The sequence below is a fragment of the Crocodylus porosus genome, unplaced genomic scaffold, assembly GCF_001723895.1.
Source record: "Crocodylus porosus isolate Cpor-Errol unplaced genomic scaffold, CroPor_comp1, whole genome shotgun sequence".
Classification (NCBI taxonomy): Eukaryota; Metazoa; Chordata; order Crocodylia; family Crocodylidae; genus Crocodylus; species Crocodylus porosus.
In genome coordinates, this window is record NW_017728943.1 from 36,386,895 (window position 1) to 36,407,271 (window position 20,377).

The 20,377-nt window shown below is 39.2% G+C and overlaps 1 long non-coding RNA gene across 2 annotated transcripts in view; it reads left to right on the forward strand.

Moving 5' to 3' along the window:
• The window catches only part of LOC109319175, a 33,981-nt gene extending 17,060 nt beyond the window's left edge, over positions 1–16,921 (forward strand). Inside the window, exons 1-3 of one of the 2 annotated variants that reach the window (XR_002103394.1) lie at positions 8,079–8,198; positions 10,182–10,306; positions 15,607–16,921. This is a non-coding gene — a long non-coding RNA (uncharacterized LOC109319175). Of the gene's footprint in view, positions 1–8,078; positions 8,199–10,181; positions 10,307–15,606 lie in introns of those variants that run through there. The other variant, XR_002103395.1, reaches the window with a different exon arrangement.
• Positions 16,922–20,377: the final 3,456 nt, after the last annotated feature.

The window sequence follows — 20,377 nt, forward strand, 5'->3', positions numbered from 1 at the left end:
CACTTTCATGGAGGCCTTGTCTAAAAATCAAAACAGATGAAGAAGATCTTAGTAGGAGGCCAGGACACATTTTTTCAGTTTTCCCGCAATTGCTGCTGTCCCTGTATGTCTGTTATACATTCCTGCTGTCATTGCCATTATGGGCTCTACTGAATATGGGCTCACTCAGTTGCAGCACCAAATACATTTTTATTGATATTCATGTAATGCATCCACATCGATGTAGTCACTATGCATGGTCCAAGGGGACTAGGTTTAGCTTTATGACTACACCTAACGTAAAGCTGGAAGCTCTGAAGAACAGCCTTAGGCTTTATTACCACAAGCTTCTCTTCCCATGTCATCTTATGCATGCTTTCTTTCTCTTCTCCTTTCTGGTCCAAACAGTCTCTTCTAAACTGCATCAAGATTCAAGGCAAGATACTGAAATTCAGTCAGTTTAGTGGCACTGGTGCTCTCAACAGAGGGAGAGCAGACATCTATTCCCATCTTCCTGAATGCTGCGAGGGAGCTTCTCCTCCTGTAGGGAGGTGACAAGAGAATAATCAATATCTGACACATTTTAGTAATGTTGCTTAATGTGCTATTTAATGAAAATAAGCCCAGTATAAGAACCCATATAGGATATAATCATGCTTCCAATAAGGTTTTGCTAAAGGGGAAAGAAGGAGGAGAAATTCATGCTTCAGAAGAATAAAGGCTAGATTCTGCTCCTCTTGCTCATGACAATTGTTACCTTAGTCCATGAATATCACCAGTGCAGTCAGGGAAATTACTTGCTCCTTTCAAGGTAAGAAGGGTTAGTAGAACCTAGTCCTAACCACCTAACCTTTATCTGGAATTCCAGCTTGGGAACCCAGTAGTTTGCAAGAGCTTCTCAACCTCCCTAAGAGAGAGAGAGATAAGACAACAGATCCATAACTCGGAAGTGTGTTGGGTCAGAAGACCAATTCTTTTACTCTTGCAAAATGCTGCTCTGTGTACCTCCCTTCTCAAGCTGTCCAATCATTGCCATATTTCACTGGGACAATAAGAAGCATGTAGGATCCATTTCCTGAAAGGCATACTAAGTTTCCATCAATTCTCAATGTATGTTTTTTTAGACTGTTACCATGCTTTGATTGTCAGTTTTTGGATGACCAGACACAAAATGTTAGCCATTGTCCAAAAATGTTTTCAAAAACATTATTTCTGGGAAAGTGAAATACCAACAATGTTAAACAAAGTGGAGGTTTGCTTTTGTTCCATACCTTTTCAAGGAGGAACAAAAAAGTCCTCATTCCTATAAAGCCATCAGATTCAGTAAGGCTCACTTTCCTGCATAGAGACAAGAAAGCAACTGGCACCTCTTCTTGACAAGAAACACTTCTCCACCCCCTACAAAATTGGCAGAAAGTGGGCTTGTTTGTTGCTTACCTTACCTAGCTTTCCTTTATTATTTTTAAACAGCTCTGAAGTGAAAGATATACAAGTACATTACCATTTTTTATGACCGATCATTCGTGGTAGCTTGGGAGATAGAGAGACAAAGAACAAACTGGCTACATTTTACAAATATTCAACTTGTGTTATCAAATCCATTAAATATTTATCAGCAAGTGTCTGCCCATTGAGTACTTTAGTATATTTGTTTTTTTCTTTCTTTTAGTGTTATTGTCTGTCTGGACTGGGAATTATCTCCTTGGCCAAATATACAAGATGGTTTGTATCATGTGTGTGAAATGTAGTACAGCAGTAGGTCCTTTCTCAAATATAGTTAATGGAGTCAGAAAAAGGTGTGGCATAAACAAAAACCATGCTTGTCTGTATTTTAATTTCCCAAAATATTGAAAATATAACTATACATCGTTTTAGTTTGAACAACCTCCTCTGTCATATCAGCACAAGGAACAGTCGCCTGAGGTAGCAAAATATTAGGGGCAACAAAATGTTTTGTGCCCATTGACTGAGTGAGTGCTAGTGGGATCTAGGAGGTGTATGTTTTCCAGTTTGCCTAGGGCACCAGAGACCCTGGAGCTAGTACTGATAAGAAGCAAATGATAACACTAATGCACTTTCACTTTTCTGTAAACTATTAAAGCTAGAGAGCAGCAGACTGTTTGTGACACATGGTAATTTGTTGAAAATCACCATTTGCTAAAAATGTGAGTCCATTAGATTAACCAAACTGACAAGAAAATAAATGTTTTTGAAAGGAAAGCACTAAGAACTAGGGAAGATAGATGCAATGTTGGCTATTATTCACCAAATCAAACTTATTTAAATGCACCGTCTTTGATACTTAATAAATGTTATAGCATGGCTTTTCGTGGCTAATAAAACTTGGTTTACATTACACCCCTTGTCTGCTATGATTTGCCTCCTAGGGCTCACTTAGAGTGCATTAAGGAGCTGCACACAAGATCAGGGCGATTTGCTGCAAAACTTAAATAATTCATTTATGCACCACTGCTTTCAGACAGTGTTTTTACAAATGCTATAATGAGACAAGCTGTGAAATGGTTTACATGGGGGAAGCACAGGCTGCTGCTGAAGGAAAACCATTCTGTGTGCTCTTTATTTCTGGAAGTCCACAATAGAACTTTGAAAAGCTCTCGCTGCTGAGCCCCTCAACATACCTTCCTGCTGTTAGGTCTATTTATGCTATCACAATAATAATAGTAGTAATAATAATATTTTGCACTGATTGAGACTGCGGTTGCCTGAGATCAGTAATGGTGTTGGGAGCCAGGGTATCATATAATACATCCTTCTTTTCCATAAGTATAATAAGCTGGTTTGGTATGGTGATAGCCTTGTGTACTCTGTTGGCCTATTGCACTACGGTCATTTTTTAACAGACATAGGGGAGCACTTTTTGCATATAAATTATACACAAAATATCTATACTAGAAGCATGATGTCATTAAGGTTGGAAGAGGCAAGCAACTGAAAGACAGAAAATGTCCAAATTAGGATTTTTGAACTACTGTGCTGCTAATCCCCACGACTAAATCACACATCTAATGATATTTGATGTTTTTTCTGAAAGACCCTTCCTCAGAGCCATGTTGTTTTATGCAAAGCTTACCTTTCACTTAAAATAAATAAGTTTCTGGCTCTAATAGTTTTGATGAAAAGCTTGATCATGTGACCCAAACACGCACTAAGCATTCAAACCAGTGGGCAGATAAGAGTTCAAAGTTTTACTATTTGTTAATGATCCCGTGGTTTTTAAGACATTCTCATGACTATCTCATTATTTCTCAATGTCTGGAGCTGGTGCTGCCTGTGCACCCGTAACTCTGCCCCTTGCATATGTGTATGTTGTGATGCAATCATTAATGATAAAATGAGATATTTGTCCTTCATTTGGTGCGCAGGATAAAGCCAGTAAAAGCAAACCTTTTAATTCTTTCCTACCTGGACGTATAAGTGAAACAGATCTTGCTGTAGCCATGGCAGTTAAATAAAAGTGATCTACCTCCAGTAGCTGGCTGACTCTACCAACAGAAAGTATAGAGCAGTTTAAATCCCCAAACTTGCAATGAGCTCCCAAGCAGAGCCATTTTGACGACATTAGATCACTGTGCGGGCTTGGCTTCATCAATGCACATCTCCTTGTCAACTCGCAACATGAGAGAAGTGAAAAAACACTCTGTGCCTTTTTTGATGTGATGGGAGGGAGTTAGGTAGTCAGAATGTGCCTTCCAGAGCTAAAATGTGACCAACCAGGACAACTAGTGCTACTTCTCTTGTTTTTGTGAGTAGGATTAAACAGATGCTCACAAACACAAGGGATCAGGCTTTAGGTTTTGTGTCTCAGTCATAAGCTGTGACAATTCTTTTAACTTAAGAGTGTCACTAAAATTCATCTGTTTTACATAAACATTTCTTCTGTGAAACTATTGTCATATTATCATAATATTCCATTTTTTTTAAGTTGCCAATGGAAAACTGTGCACGCGTGTATGTGTATTCAGTGTTTTACATGGTAAACTGCTTAACCTACAATTAATTGCCCACTTTACTCAGTAGTTGGGATTTGATAAAATCAGAAATTAAAAATAATAATTCTGTAAGCAGCAAAAATCTGAAATATTCTGGAAATAAAAGGTCTGTGCTATTGCCAAACAGAAAATCATTTTAAAATTTCTGTGGCCACTCCATCCCCACATGTCTCAAACAATCTTCAATATGAGGAAGTGCCATCTGTTAGCAGCGAGGAGGAAGAAGGGATGAGTTCACTGATGAAACATTTTGAGATGAAATATTTGCCCAGTGGTGCACATTCTCTCTCTCTCTCTCTCTCTCTCTCTCTCTGTGTGTGTCTCTCTCCCCCTCCCCTTTCTTCCCTTGTGTTTATCCATGTGTGTCCAATAGACATCAGTGTTAAAAGGGAAGAGAGAATGACTCACACAAAGCTCAGATTGTCCCCGTTTTTCTCCAAGAAGAGCTGCTTCTTCATCCCATTTGGCACCCAAATCAGCAGCTCTGTGTTTCACAATCAGTCTGGTAGAGAACAAGCATATCCCCCTCTTCCTCCTTTCTCTATTAATATTGCTGCCAATGACAACATACAAACTTCCTGAGCCAAAGCCCACTGGTGTTTGTGGGAGAGCTTCTACTTCCTTGTGGGTGGGAGAAGAGTGTGGATTAGTTTCAAAGCCCAAAGGTGGATCTGTTAGATTTCAGATATGACATCTTTCCACTGTGTATAGAATACGCAGGCTAAAGGTAGTACACAGTTATTTGGCTCAGGGTTAGGAGAGGATATATTCCCATCAGACCCCAAGTGTGTGTGACTGTAACAACATACATCAGCTGTTTCAGCAGCGCAGTGTTTCTAATTCACCTCTTTTCTAATATGCACGTACATATAATGCGAGTTTCCTAAACAGATTAATCTGCATTTCCTCCATATGGTTTCTAGATTTTTTTTAATCTGGTACAATCTGCCAAGTGGTGAAGGCAATCATGTTCTTTTATTTTATTTTATTTTTGGATTGAACAAGTCAACCACTATGTTGTCTTATAAAAATGTGTCAATGTGTCTGCTCATCAGAAGCATTTAACAGCTTATTCTAAGGAAGCTGGAAGAGCTTCTAGCATTGTATCAACAAGATGTAACTTATCTTGGTCTCTGGATGGTTAGAGTAATGATCTGCTCTGTAGTAATGTTAGGATTAAAAGCCTTTGCCATCCACTGCAGGGGAGACTGGATTCTGGAATCCGTATTAATTTGCATACCTTAAATGTATATGGAAACGAACTGTTTTTTGCTCAAGATGGCCACTATGCTTTATAAATCTCTGAAAATAGATGAGGTCCTTCAAGCAGAAGCTAATCAAAGGGATTATTTCCTATGATTTTTCTCTGTAAAAGTGTTTTGAAGATAATATCTAGAAAGAGGGCAAGTTGGATCATACCTGAGCTATCTTAAATAGTCTGACTGGAGCTAGTTGAAAAGAAGGGGAGTGGGTGGGAGGGGGATAGCAGAACAAACTGTGGAGAAGAAGCTACTTTAGAGAAGTAGGCTTAGATGTAATATCCTTGTGAGTACCAAGAGTGGTAAGGAACAGGAGGGGAAACATGCAGAGGGACATGGTTGTTTGTATTTTTTCCTTGCCTTTCCCTCATGCATTGGGGCATAGGCCCCAGTTAAGGCTGCCAGTGTTTTGATGGGATACTCTGATGTTTCTTCTACTACTAGAAACTAGGGCTGTGTGCAGCTTTGGTTCCTAATTCGATTCCGCCTGATTTGGTGGCCGAATCACCAAATCAAATCAGAGAACACTTTAATCTCTCCAAATCGAATTAGAACCTTCTGAATTGATTTGGAGAGATTTGGAAAGATTTGGCGATTTGGACATAGACATGGCTTTAAATGTCTTTTCTACATACCTCTACATACCAGGAGCTCGTGAACACTGCAATGGTGGGGTGCATGGAGCATCCCACAGAAGTATGGGGGGTTCTCCAGCGCGCTTCGCAGCAGATCCAGAAGAGGACCAGAAGCACTTCTGGTCCACTTTCAAGTCCACTGGGGAGCATGCTGGGGGGCTCCCCTGCACCTCCCTGGCTCAGTGACTGGTACCTTCTGGGTCGGGGGGGGCACCTAGGGCCCCTCTGTGGCTGATTGCTGAACCAGGGTGGTGTGGGAGGCCCCCCTGCGTGCTCCCCAGTGGACCTGGAAGTGGACCAGAAGTACTTCTGCTCCACTTCCGGGTTCACCGCTGAGCATGTGGACGGCCCCTCACCCACATTCCTGTGGGATGCTCCATGCACCCCAGCATCACAGCATTCATGAGACACACTGGTATCTCGAGGCATGTAGAAAAAACTTTTAAAGCTGTGTCTATGTCCGAATCGCTGATTGAATCAGTATCGAATCTTCAGATTTGGATTCGGGTGAATCGAATCAGGGACAGTGATCCGAATCAACAAATCCAATCACTGTCCCTGATTCAGGCCAAATCCAAATCCAAATCGAATAGGGCACTTTGCACACCCCTACTAGAAACCCAAACTTAGAGGGTCTTGCTCATCCACTCAGGTCCATACCATTTTCCAGATTTAGGGTCAAGAAGGAATTTTTTCACTGTGACATATTAGCATAGTCAGGGGGATTTTGCCTTTCTCAGTAATATGGAACAAGGTTCTTTTCTAATGATTGTCTAAGTATACACTAAGTAACTACTTTGTTATTGCTGTGGCAGAGTATCAACAGGGTTGTGGCATGCTATAAAGTTTTCTTAGTATTTTGGATTTTCTTCCTTGTAGTTGTGGGCGAGAACTTGAAGTGGTTATTTTGGGGATTCTTGCATAAACAGTTATCCTCAAACAGAGAGACTTAAGAGCATAAGAACTGCCATTAAGTGGGTCAGACTACAGGTCTATCTTGCCCAGCATCCTGTGTCATACCGTGTCAAAGAGTAGATGCTAAAAAGGAGAGTGAGCAGGGTATGATCAGGGTTTTCTCCACTGTTCCTCTCCTACTTGCAGCTTCTGGCATATAAGGTCCAGGAAATTCTGATTCAGAGGCTGTATCCGAATTTCTGTGCTCAATAGTTACTGATAGTTTCCACCAAAAAATTGTCCAATCCTTTTTTGAATCTGGATCTTTGCCTGGTGGTCTAAAAGTCCATCCCTAAACCAATGTTCCTTTTTTTTTTTAAGTGACCTGAATTCTGCAAACTATTTGCAATGAAAATCTGTTATCTCTCTCTCATGTTCCTTAAGGAAGTTCATAGAATAGAATGACATGTGATTTTTAGCATTTCCACAGTCAGTCTGGTCAATCTCCCCTTCCTCCTCCTCTTCCTGTTAAAGTAGATCTGGGGTTGCCATGGACTGTTCACAAGTGATTTAAGAGTGATTTAACATCAAAAGGGTAATCTTTGTACGAGAAGTGAGCAAACTTGCAATATAAAATAGCCCTTACATATGCGCACACAGAGCATGAAACCAAACACTAGCTAACAGATGCAAGAAAAGAAGGCACTCTACTATAACTGAAATGTTGTGGTTTTCAGTCTTTTTTTGCTTTTTAAAAAAAGTCTCTCTTCCTTCTGGCTAACCATGGTATACAGAACATGTGTGAAAGGATTTAATTGATTTGGCCTATAAGTAGAGCAGGTTTGGTTTGTAAAACCAAGCTCAGATATTTATGCCTTTTCTCTTCGGAGAAGTCTAAAGATATACACTCTATTACTTGTTTACATGTGTTTAAATCAAAGGGTCCTATATTCAATATTTTGTCTTTTAATTTTGGTTGAACAGGAAGCTGAAAATCCCAATTAATGGCTCTTCCCCTGGGACATAAATTTTGAAAGGCGTTTGTAACTTGTGTTCCATGTTAAAACGGTCAAAGTAGATTGACAGTCATTGTCCTCTCCTGCCCTACAGTATATGGTGCAACCGCAAGGGGACCAGCAAATGTGTGGAGAACTTGTGTTTCACTAAGCATTTTAGCTGCTGTTGTTGTTATAACTTTGAAGTAGAATTGTTAAGGAATTATTTTTAAACAGCAGTTCATATTTTTTTCTCTCTCCTCTCTCTGTTTCTGTTCTTGCTAGCAGCTGAGATAATGTATCAGATTCACTACAGCTGATTAGGGAGGTGAAAAGCCTATGTCTGTTTTATGCCTTATGCCGGCAAAGCCCTTTGCACTGGAGCAGAGTTTCACTGCCAAAGAAGACATGGTGTGATGCTTCCAGGTTAGTCCTGTTTATAAGCTGGAGACCTTCACTTGCAACAGGACTCCATACTGATATGTTGATGCAATTCCCTCATGTGGTCTCTGAGTGAATGCATGTTCTAGCCCCGCAATTATCTCTGTCTCTTTTCCTTTCCCCATATCCACCACTGCAATGACCCTTTGAACCCTATAGCCAGAAGAGCAGCTATAGACTCTTTCAGGTAAACAGCAGTTTGTTACAACCGTCAATAATTCACACAAGGCTGATGTACTTACAAGTAATACAGACAGGACACACTTGGGCCACTAAACAGTCATGCATTGCCAGACCATCATGTATTCCCTAGTTATTATTTCCTAAGTACCTAATATGCTCAGTGCTGTTGGAGAAGTCAAATGTAAAGACAACCCTTGCCCTAAGGGACTGACAATCTAAAAGACAGATGCAGATAAGACAAGACACTGAGGGATCCATAGGAAGCTGTTAACTTATTATTTTTTTCTTTTAATCACAGTCTCTATCCTCTTGTATGATGTTGGGGTGGAGAATGGATTTGTCTCATGTGGGCTAGTATTTGCAGGCCTCACGGGAGTTGCTAAGTGATAAGCATTCCAACTTTGGTTATTAGGATGTTTCCTGTAACATCTAAATTCAGTTCCCTCCAACTTGATCAATGCACAGTGGCTTAATTGAGCTTTAAACATCCTGTCAAGCAAGCTCTGAGGAAGGTGAGACTGGAAACATGAGGTTTAGTACTTGTGTGTGTAGTAACTAAAAAAATGATCGCAACTGGTTTGAAAAGATGTTTTTTTTTGTTTTGAAAAATGAAATCTTTTTTTATTGAGCAGAAAATGTGTTCCACAATTTCAGTAAGTGGAAAATAAAATGAGTTTCATGTGGACATAGGCAAAACCTGGGGGGGCGGGGCAGTGGGGCATTGCATGACTTCATTAGCCACACCATACATTTTTATAGATAGAAGGAAGGAAAAGAAGATTAGGATGCTTTTAGTCTAGTTTGGCCTCATCCCTAATTTTAATAAGAGGAGATTATAAAGTTTACTTCATTATAAAAATTAAAAAGAGATTATAAAGTATAATTCTTTCTGGTTAATGAAGAGAGAGATCAGATTAGCCTGAACTTTGAAGTCTGAATCTCAATTCATATTTAAATTGTCAAATGGCTAATATGAAGGGCCAAAGTCAGCCTACAGTTTTGCAGGGCAAAACTAAGCTTACAGTTTTGCTAGCTCCTGAATTTGAGCGAGTTCAGAACCACAATCTAAATCAATATATTGTGCTTGAACTTCTCTACTTAATGTATCATCATAGTAGTGTTTCCATTTTCCTTTTAAAAGGGAGCAGGTCATTTATATGAAAGAAAATAACAAAAGTACCTGAGCCTCCCGCTTTTTTCATACTTCTAGTGGCTGGGTGAGCTATTTAGCTATTTAGCTCCTTAAGTCATTAGTTCCTTTGAATAAGCATCTAGTTCCTTTCAATAAACACTATACACTTGATGTTAAAGTGGCTACTAGTAACTAAAGTGACAACTACTCAACTGCTAACAACAGAAGGAAGCTTGTTAAACTTGAAGATGTAACATCATTCTCATAGCTGTGTTTCCAGCTCTAGGTGAGCAGAGTGCCATATTTTCTAAGCAGAAACAGGTAGTCAACTAGGGTGTTTATTCATTCAAGGTCAGCCTTTTGTATTATGAAACTTCTAGCAGATGTGATAAGCAGTAAATTGCAGATCTATCACTTTTTTTTCCCCCCAGTGAGCGTGTGTGTGAAATCAGCAGAATACTGCCTGTATTTGATTTATAGCCCACTTTTGACCAACTCTTATCAGGTTCCCACAAGCCCTTTTCTGATGCAGCTCATGTCTGAATGACAATAGACAACTAGTGCCATTATGCTCCAAAATCCCTCTCTGCATTCTAGACACCTAAGATTACATCTGGGCTATTGATTTATTACTGCCTTTTTTTTTTCCACAGGGACCAGTTTGTTCAGGCTGAACAAGATAGACTATTATTAAACTGAGCAAACAACTCCATGTGAACTTGGTAAAGAAATAATCCTTTGCAACCACCTTTCTAATAACGTGGACACATAAAGAAATGTAGGTGTTGAAATATTAAGACTCTTTGCATATGTCCCGCCATTTGTGTTTGTTTAGATTATATTTCAAATGAGATCCAACAGCATTTTGTTGTGTTGGGCATTATATGCTTCTTGCCTAGAGCATTTCAACATTAGAACCCAGTGTCTGCATATAGTTTTGAACCAAAGATGAAATTATTGCAAATCTGCATTACAGTATGTGGTTCTGTAACACCTACAGTGTCTCTAGCAGGGAGATTTTATGACACCTTTTAGAGTCTCAGAAAAATTTATATGTTCTACCATGAGATTTTTTTTCTTTTGGGGGGCAAGGAAGCTATAAATTTTACAGAACGTCAGATTTTTTATATATCCTAAAAATGAACTGTGCAAGATTCCCATTAAATATCCCTCAGCTATAGTTATCTCTGCATTTTAAGTTTCTAAGTGAAGAGAAATGGAGGGCTTCTAGTTGAATGATTGTCTTTTCATCCCTTCTTCTGGTTCAGGCCAGTGTTCTCAAAGTCATGGCTAGTTTGTAGTGACCAACGCTGTGACTGCTATATGGAGGTGCTAAGCACCAGTGACTCTGGTGGAAGTCAGTAGGAAAAAACAGGTATCTAGAACCTCTACAAAAACATCCAGTATACAGCATCTCATATAAGATACCCCAAAATAGACTCATTCTAAACTGGACCACTTCTGAAAATGCTGATTGTAATGTTGCCTGTCCCAGTACTCTGTAACCAGCATTCTGGAGGAAGAGTTGAAATGCTCATAAATTCTTCAGTAGCCCACAGCTGAGTTGCTTAACTCTGGCCTGGCTGAATTTGGATTATGCCCTGCCTTGTATGGTTTATGCTATTCCATTTTACATAATATCTTTGTTTGAGACCTTCTAGATACTTTGCCTTATTAATGTATTCCAGTAATGAGTAGCACAGGTTAATTTATATATGGTACAGAGAAGTAGTTCCTTTTTATTAGTTTAAATCATTCCCATTTGATGTCATTGGGTATTCTTGTGTTCTTGTGTTATATGAAAAATGTATATAGGCTGAAGTTCTGCTCCCATAGTAGCAACAAGAATAACCAATTGACTTATTTTTATATCTTCCATTGCCCAATATAGCTCCATCGTGGCCCCATTTATTAGTATTCTCTCTAAAACAGGTCCTTAGATTCAAATACCTTTTCAAATCATGACTTTTCCATGACTCCTAATAATATATGACTTTCCTCACTGGGTTATTCTGTTTCTTCTGTACCTTTCTATGGCTTGATCCTATAAGAATTGAGCACTCCCATCCTTACCCAGTAGAACACTTCATCATACTGTAAACAGCAGTTTGAGACTTAAACAAATGTTTGCAAATGCTTTTGTATTCTGACCAGTTATATTCTTTAGGTCAGTGGGAGGCAACCTTTTTGGCAGACATGCCACAAAGCCCTGCACCCTCCCCAAATGCCACTCTGATCCTTTTTCTATGCCTGATCTTCTGTTCTGCCTTCTGACTCCTGCCCTCTACCCTTTACTGATGCTATCTGGAGACTACCTGCTCTGGCCACTTTTTAGAAAGTCTGAACACCTGCACTTTGAAAATCAGGTCCTTTTCATTTGTGTCAAGTTGGGCATTGGAAATTTGGAAAAAGAAAAAGAGTGGGTTCTCACTGTTCAAATGAGAACCCATGCCACACTACAGCTGCAGTCAAGAAAGAACCCCGATAATGCTAGGGCATATGAAATACGATTGAGAATAACATAAAAAGTATATAAATTAGTGGTGCATACACACATGTAACTCCAACTCAGCCAAGTGCATTGCATAAATAAAAGGGCTTTGGAGAAGGATGACAAGATTGATTAGAGGCATGGAAATATTCTGAGGCTGAAAAGAACGAAATTGGGTTTTTTTTTCAGAAAAAGGTAAGACCTGATAGAGATGCACAAAATGAGTGTGTGGTATGGGGAAGGTAGATCAGAAGGATCTATTCTCTCTGTTTCATAGCACAAGAGTAGAAGGACATTCAGTAAACAGACTTGATGAGGGGAATGTTTGATATAGAAGTCATTTCTCCAGAATAGCAATTGAAAAACTCATCAAAATTCAAACAGGGCTATCCAAAGTTAATGCTAAATATAGACTGTTGTACAAAGGCTACAAAAAGGGGGCATAACATAAACCTACAGTGTAAACTCCTACAATGTAAACTTATAACTGTTCAGACTGGGGTAAATTAGCTAATTTCTTGCCTACTGTAAGGTTTCTTGTACCTTCCTCTCAAGCATCTTATTGAAGACAGAATTCTGAATTAGAGAAACCATTGGTCTGTTTGATATTGATATTCCTGTATTTCTACATGTGCAGCTTAATTCTTAGCTTCTTAAAAGGCTTGATTTTTATCAACAACAGGTATATAAAAGAACAGGCAGAATTCTGGGGAGATTTTTTTCTTTTAAAAAATATCTTTCCTTGAATAAGAAGCCGATTATTTTCCTAAGTGAATGGCAGGAAACATTGCAGAAAGATACTTGGAAGTCTTCTTGCTATTACATGGGACTCTGAGGTTTTTAGAGAATTCTAAAGCCAATTTTATAATAGCCCCACATTTTTCCCGTTGGGAGGCTGCAGGAAACAGCCTGAAAGACAGCTGGTGTAGTGTGAGGAGGGGAGAACTTGCCTAGAAAAGTATTTCAACAAGGGTATTCATGCTATTAATGCAATAACTACCATTGCTTGGTTTTGTGGGTTTGTTTTTTAATGACTTTTCATGAATGTTTTAGGGCAATTGTATGGTTTGTGGGGGAGTCTATCCATATCCTTGCAAAGTGATTCGAAGGTGGACAGGATTTAAAGAAACATACACAGACCAAAAGTGGCTAATTCCCTAGGAAGCCCATGCTCACATATGTGACAGTCACAAGCTGTTTGAAGTGTGGTGCGTCTTAATGTTTCAATTTGTGCTTTCTTTGTCATTTCATTTCCTTCTTGGAGCCAGCATTGCTAGACAAAGTAGAGCTAGGGGCCCACTTGCTGGATACTACATGCTTAAAGCTTTTTTAAGTTTCATGAAGGACCTTTCTTTCACATGGAACCTCATTGCTCATTAATTGCAGTTGACTTGAAATCTTCATTTATCTGTCTAAAGGCATTTCCTAATTTAGTTGTTTCCTCCCCCCCCCCCCGGAAGAAACTTGGATTCTTCCTTTAGCTTCTGGTATATTCCTAGCCAAGACTAGAGAACAAGCATTGTATAATGTGACTTTAAATAAAGGTCATAAATAATCATATTTGGAAATGAATTCAAATAAGAAATGAAAGTGCCAGAGTCCTCCTTCTACAAGGCATGTTAATAATGTCACTTGTTTAGAGAGTGCAAGATCATAGCCAGAGGACTTCTTCAAGTGTTGGCTCTTCCTCCTAGTATCTGCCTTAGGGGTTCCCTAACTGAGGAAAAAGAGAGCCCAAAGGTAAGCAAGAGTCTGCTGGGCCATCACTGCCTGAAGGTAACTATTCATCTCTTTGATGTTTGGCTAACTCTTTGAAAGATTGATGCTGTTAGTATTTTGGTGCTTAAAAATACATAGAGCTAACTCTGTTCTTGAAGTTACAACAGGGATGAGCTGGGATATGCTGACCTCCTTTAGTAACAACTAACTTATATCAGGAACTTAGAGTGTCTTGTAAGGGCAGAATATAGTAAAACCAGCAAAGGATAACTTTTCTTCTTACCTGTTGAGCATGTATAGAAGCAAACTGCTATGAGTAGGGGGTTTCTTCACATCCAAAATGGCCTTTTTTATTTTGTATATGCCTGTAAAATCAAGGTACATGCTCTTCACAGGAAACGCATTTGGGTGTACCTATAAGACATGCACAAATGGGGTGAAAAGACCATTCAGATACAAACATCAAAACTGCAAATATTTCTTAGCACTTTCTTCTAACAACCAGAGGGGCCATACAAAATATTTTGTTCAGGAGAAACAATACAATTTGTTTACATCACAAATATGGATGACATAATCAGGAACCATTCAGTCTTTAGTTCCTTTAAATCATACTAAGTTCCTTTAAATCATCACATTTTTAAAGGCTTTTAAAATATTTGTCTATTTTGTGGGCTTCATGGCACAGAACAAGCTTCCACCCTGACTCTAACCACTGTGTAAGCAGAAGGTATCTTATAGAGAAATTCAGCCATACCCCTTGGTAAAGAGCCTATATTTCCCACTTACACTGAATAAGAGCAGTGGCTATTCACACGTTTTGTCAAGGTCCCCTGGGTGCAGCTACAGATAGTAGGTAGCATTTGTGCTTCATTTTGTATGCTTGTCAACAGCCCCTTGTGTCAGATTCTTTTTAATGTGAGTTGTCCTCAAGAAAGTAATGAAAAGGAGTGAATGTAGCTTTAGCTGCCATAAAGTGTTACGTTCACTTTAGTATAAATCATCATTCTGAAGTTCATTAACCTTAATACAGTTTAGTCTTTATGTGTCATCGGTTGAGCCCAAGTCTGCTGGATGAGTCATTCACTATACATTGAATTTGTGGAGGCAAGCTAACTTTTGCATATAATGAGCATTAGCTGTGCATACCTTGCTACTTTTATCTTCCTTTCAATGAATCTATACATTGTATTTGTTGAAAGAAGTAGGTGTGACAGCCAAAAGATGTAGGAAAAGGTATGAATCTGAAGATACTGCATGTAAATTTGATAGCAGGGATTCTGCTAAAGGATTTATTGAAGAATAGGCCTGCTGCTCTTCTCCCTTCCACTAGCGTAAATCAAGAAGCAATCTGCTAAAGCTAACAGGTAAATATAAAAATGTGTAAGAGAACTCAGAATCAAACCCACTACCGTCTGTTTAGTGTTTGATAACTGCTTTTATTCAGAATAATTCTTAACAATTAAAACTGATTGGTTTAGGATTACACAAAAAGCTGGGCCAAACCAACTTTCTGGGGGGTTTTTTTTGTGTAGTCTTAAGAATAGGTTAGGATCATCCCTATCTAGACAAATGTTATCTGTCTTGATGATGGAGTTGGACCAGGTGACCTTCTAAGGTACCTTCCAGCCCACCCACCCAGGCATAGCAGCAGTTTAGCAGCAGTTTAGCCTTGGATCAACAGTTAGATTTTTATCTTTCTTATCATATGGATGTAATGCTCTAGGTTAGTATATCCTGTGTGTAGCCTAGTTGGCATGTTCAGTATTTCTCATTCTTTTACCTTCAGAGTTTCACCCAATTGTAGAGCCATGCGAATGGAAAGAATCATAAAAGTGAACTGAAACCGAAGGTATGTTTTTTTTCAGGAGTATACCTGAAGTGGGGCAGAAACTGGGAAATGGACAGCACATACCAAGAAGGATCATCTAAGTATGGCAAATATGTTTTCATAGTGCTTACAACTTACTCCTTTATGATCAATTCCATGAGGTGCTGGGTGTCAGATCCCACTCCCTGTACTGTTCAGATTTGGACTTTCACACTAGGGATCGGTCCTGAGAGTCTAAACTACTGCTTCATCCGCATGCTGATGATACCCAAGTATACGTATATTTGACTTCTCTTCATCTGACCCTAGAGACAACAGTCTCCAAACTCATGTGATATCTGGTAGAATTCGTATCTGGATGAAAACCAGCTGGGAACATCTCAACATATACATGAGAGAAGTCGCCCTAATTGGCAAAAGAAGTGCTTGGAAAAATCAGTGAAATCTGCATATAATCCAGGCGTTGGAGATGTGTGATCAATCATCATCAAACATGGCACACAGTTTCAGTGTTTTAATAGATTCATCACTGTCCATGTGCTTCCAACACTTCCTAAAATTACAACCTTTGATCTCAGCTCAGATGAACATTTTTCCTTTTCAGGCTGGGGCTTATTTCAGTCATCCATGCTTTTGTGACCACTTAGGCTAACTTGCAGCTAACTGCAAAAGTTAATTATAAAAGCCACCTGGAAACTCCATCTGGGAAAAATACAGCTGCCTATCTTCTCAGCTGTGTAAACTGACAAGAGCATCTTATTCTTGTACTCCACTTGCACTGACTGCCAGTTAACCACTGAATGAAATGGCTTTTTCCTATTTGTAGCCTGGCATATCATTAGTATTCACTAGGAATGTTCAAATTCTTAGTTCAACGTTCACAACTCTGAATGTTTCTATGATGAAATGTATGTTTAACTGTGTTTAGGGACAACTGTAAGAACTCTCTCTTCATCTTTACTTTTACCAGATTCCATTAATTTCTGTCATAGTTTGGGGGATTTACGTATACATCTTAGAATGTACTAGAGTACTCAATACCACTTTGGAAACAAAATGCTGCAGTCTTTTAAAATATCCCAGGTAAGGTGTATGTGAATTTGAATGACTGAATCTGTACTGTTCTTTGCCATAGTAATGGAGCCTAAGGGAGCTTATTTATTTATTATCATTATAAACTTGTATTTCAATAGTGTATAAAAGCCACCAATCAAGGATCCAGGTCCCATTGTGCATGATACAGTATGCACATATGACCAAAATACAGTCCCTTTCTTGAAGAGCCTGCCATCAAGACATAGGATGAAAATTAACAGGTCGATTCAACAGAGTTTGGGGATTCCAAGGTAATAGTGAGATGGAAAACTTTGCAGAAGGATATCAAGGCTGGAATTGTTTGTGGAGCAGCCAAAGGTGTCATATATAAAAGACAGAACAGGGATACATCAGGAAGAGCATTGAATCAGGCAATAGTTTCCCATTGTCTCGGTTCAAGTAATCCATTTTTCTCTGTCTAGGCTGCTGATGTGTCTCTAATCTTTGCTTTTAAGCATCACTAAGTATTTTCATCACTTCTGGGTTAAAGAAATCTTGCAAAGTCTTTAGGTTGTCATTCTTTTGGCTGCATGAGGCCTACATGGTGACAGAAATGAGCTACCTCCAGCTGATGTTCCTTCCTAGCCAAGGTCTTAAAATGTGTCACCTCCTTTCATGATCTGTCTTACAGACATTACACACCATGTTAACCTGGCAGTTAGAAAGATTTGTTGCAGATCTGCCAGATTCCTTTTTACCACTTAACAAAACAATTCTCTCCCACTGCATTACAGGTTAAGGCCACAGTCAGGGTCTTCATTTATCCCATGCCTACAGTAATCTGCATGGAGTATACCCTGGAATCCCACTGACTGTATCAAAAAAGTCAGATGTTGCTACACTTAAGACTCAATAAGGGCATGAGTTGATCTAAACACATACATCTTTTTCTGTGCCAAAAAAATCAATGCTGTCTCTGGCTGTATTCCTAGTTGTGTTTCAAATGGCTGTTTCCTGGCTCACCTTTCCACCCCCAAACATTGCTGCATACTGTAGCCACACTACACTCCCTCTGCATCGGCCTGGTTGTGTCGTCCTAAATAAAAAAGTTTTTTTTTCTTTGATCCTTTTTTATTTTTCCCTTTTTCTTTTGCCATCACTGCACTACAACACACTGTTTCTTTGATGCTGAGTCCCAGCTGATTGGATGCCTTCGTCTTCAGTGCTAAGACTGGGAAGTGTGGCAGCAGTGATTCAGGATGAATGAGAGCTGCAATATCCCAGTTTTAGCCCAAGAACATGATGGTTTATAGAGAGATTTTTTTTGTCTGCCCACTGACTTTAGATTATATTTGCCTGAACCAAAATGATTACCACCTTACTGTTATGACCGTAAAAAGTAAACTGACTTCCTCGTATTTAGAGTTGACTCTTTCTTGTCATATTCTTTTTCGGAGTCCATAGTCTGTGTTATGGACCCAAATCAGTGTGGTTCTTAAGCATGCAGAATTTCTCATGGGCTTAAATTTAGAAATATGCTTAAATATTTTACTGAGGAGAGTTAATGTATTATGGGGCTTTTTTTCTTTTAAAGCAAATTCTTAACACTGTCATAACAAGATAATGATGGAGCAACTGCTATACCAGGAGAGACTAAAATGGCTAGGACTCTTCAGTTTGGAAGGGAGAAGGCTAAGGATATGTTAGAGGTCTATTAAATTAATGAAAGGTGTGGGCAAAATGAGCAGGGAACTATTATTTACCAAGTCCCAGAACAGTAGAACTAGGAGGCACTGAAATTTGCAGGATTGCAGTGGTACTCAGGGAGGGTGCCAAAAGCATCCACTCCTACCATTGTCAGAGAGAGGCTACTGGGCTAGATGAACCACTGGTCTAGCACTTATGCTGGGGAAAAATATTGCAATAAAACATAACGACAGACAGGTTACAATAAAAAAACAAGTAAAAGTAAGTATAATTGTCCCTGTATTCAAAGGTACCCCTATAAATAGCACAGCAATATACATGTTATGAAAGACAAAGAAAAAAAGTTGGAAAGGAGATTACAGTTTTGAGCTTCCAGAGAATACTTACAAGCCTTAAACTTTCACAGTGTCATTTAAATGGATGAGAAAACTAACAGTAGGAATGATAGGCTATCTTTCCATCAACTAACTTCACCTCATCCCTGAGGAGATGAAAGCCCAGGCGATCTCAAATTCTTTCCCCAGCTGCTTCAGTGGGAGTAAGGCTCAGGCCAAATGCTGCTTGAAAGGTTTTCTTTTCTTTGTCGAACAAATGTTTTCACACGACGAAAGCACATTTTAACAGTGTGGGGGAAACATAACAGTGTCCCTGCCTATTTATCTATGTCTTTATAAGGTCACCCATCACCACGGTATCTGAGTGGCTTTCTTCTTTCCTTTAAGGATCCAGATCAGGAGTTGGATATAAGGAATAGATAGGACAAAAAACACAAAGAAAAAAGCATGTGAAAAGCAAAAATAATAAGGAGCTGGAGGTGAAACTGTAAACTCAGAGGTAATTTGCCTTGAGGAGCAAGAACCCTTGAGAGCTCTGTGTAGACTTTGGAAGAAAAGACGGAAACTGTGAACAATAGTAAAGGCTAGGGATGTGCTATCCTCTGACAGGTATGTAAACCTTAAGATTAAAATCACAGCTTCAAAAATACTTCCCTCAGAGTGAGTTTTCCTTAGCTAGCCTGAGTTTTAGGAGAAGTATCACAAAGATAATATCTGTCAGGACTATAAGTAGCAAAGGCAAACCTTCTGTTAAATTTCTGGACATGTCTGTTCTTGAAGCAAATAACGTGACAGCTCAGAACAGTGTAACTTTGATGTAAAAATAATACGATAAAAACTAGGTGGTCATAACTGAGATGATTTTTTAAAACATAACAAAAGACCCATTGTTTATATTTTTGATGGTCTATGGCCCGATGTCCTTTGACATCTGATTACCCAAAACAAAAATCTAATTTTTAGAAACTAGGCCAGAGGAAAGAAAGAGAAAAAGCAAAAAAAATTTAAATTTCCCTTCCCTTTTTCCTTGGAAATTTCAATGACATTTTTCATCCTAAACTTCTAATTATGAAATGTTTCTGACAGCACTTGTAGAGCCCCTGTTCCTCCTTTAAAACACAATGTGGCCCTGGAAGCAATGGGACTGAGAGCTGCTAGCCTACATACTGGGTATGTCCACACATGCACATTTACTGCACAGTAACTGAAATTATTGCACAGTATGGTCGTATGTCTACACATGCACGTCTGTATTGTGAAATAAATATGGTGACTTATGGCAACTTGGACATAAATTTCATATCTGCATCATGCAGGTATCAAATTTATGGCTGATTAGCTACTGCACAGTAATGCACATGTAGACACCTTACTGAGAAGTAACACTGTTTGTGGACTAACTTTAGTCCCAAGTCAGTCTACACATAGTGTTAATGCACTTTCATGCCTGCACATTAAGCCAGCCCATTCCCACTTATGGCACAGTAACTTTAAGCCAGCATAAATGTATGTGTGGACACACCTACTGTGTTAGTTTGCCATCCTAGTTCTTCGCTCAGGGGCAGAAGATATTGCAGTCTCTGTACCCATTATCAACATCTGGAATGGCCAGTGCAGGAGGTGTTGGGGTAACCGAACACCGAGTGAATCGGGCCCCAAGGTCACGGTGGGCCGGGGTGGCAACTGGAATTCGAACAGGTGGGATTAGCGGCGGTGGAGTGTGAGCTGTAC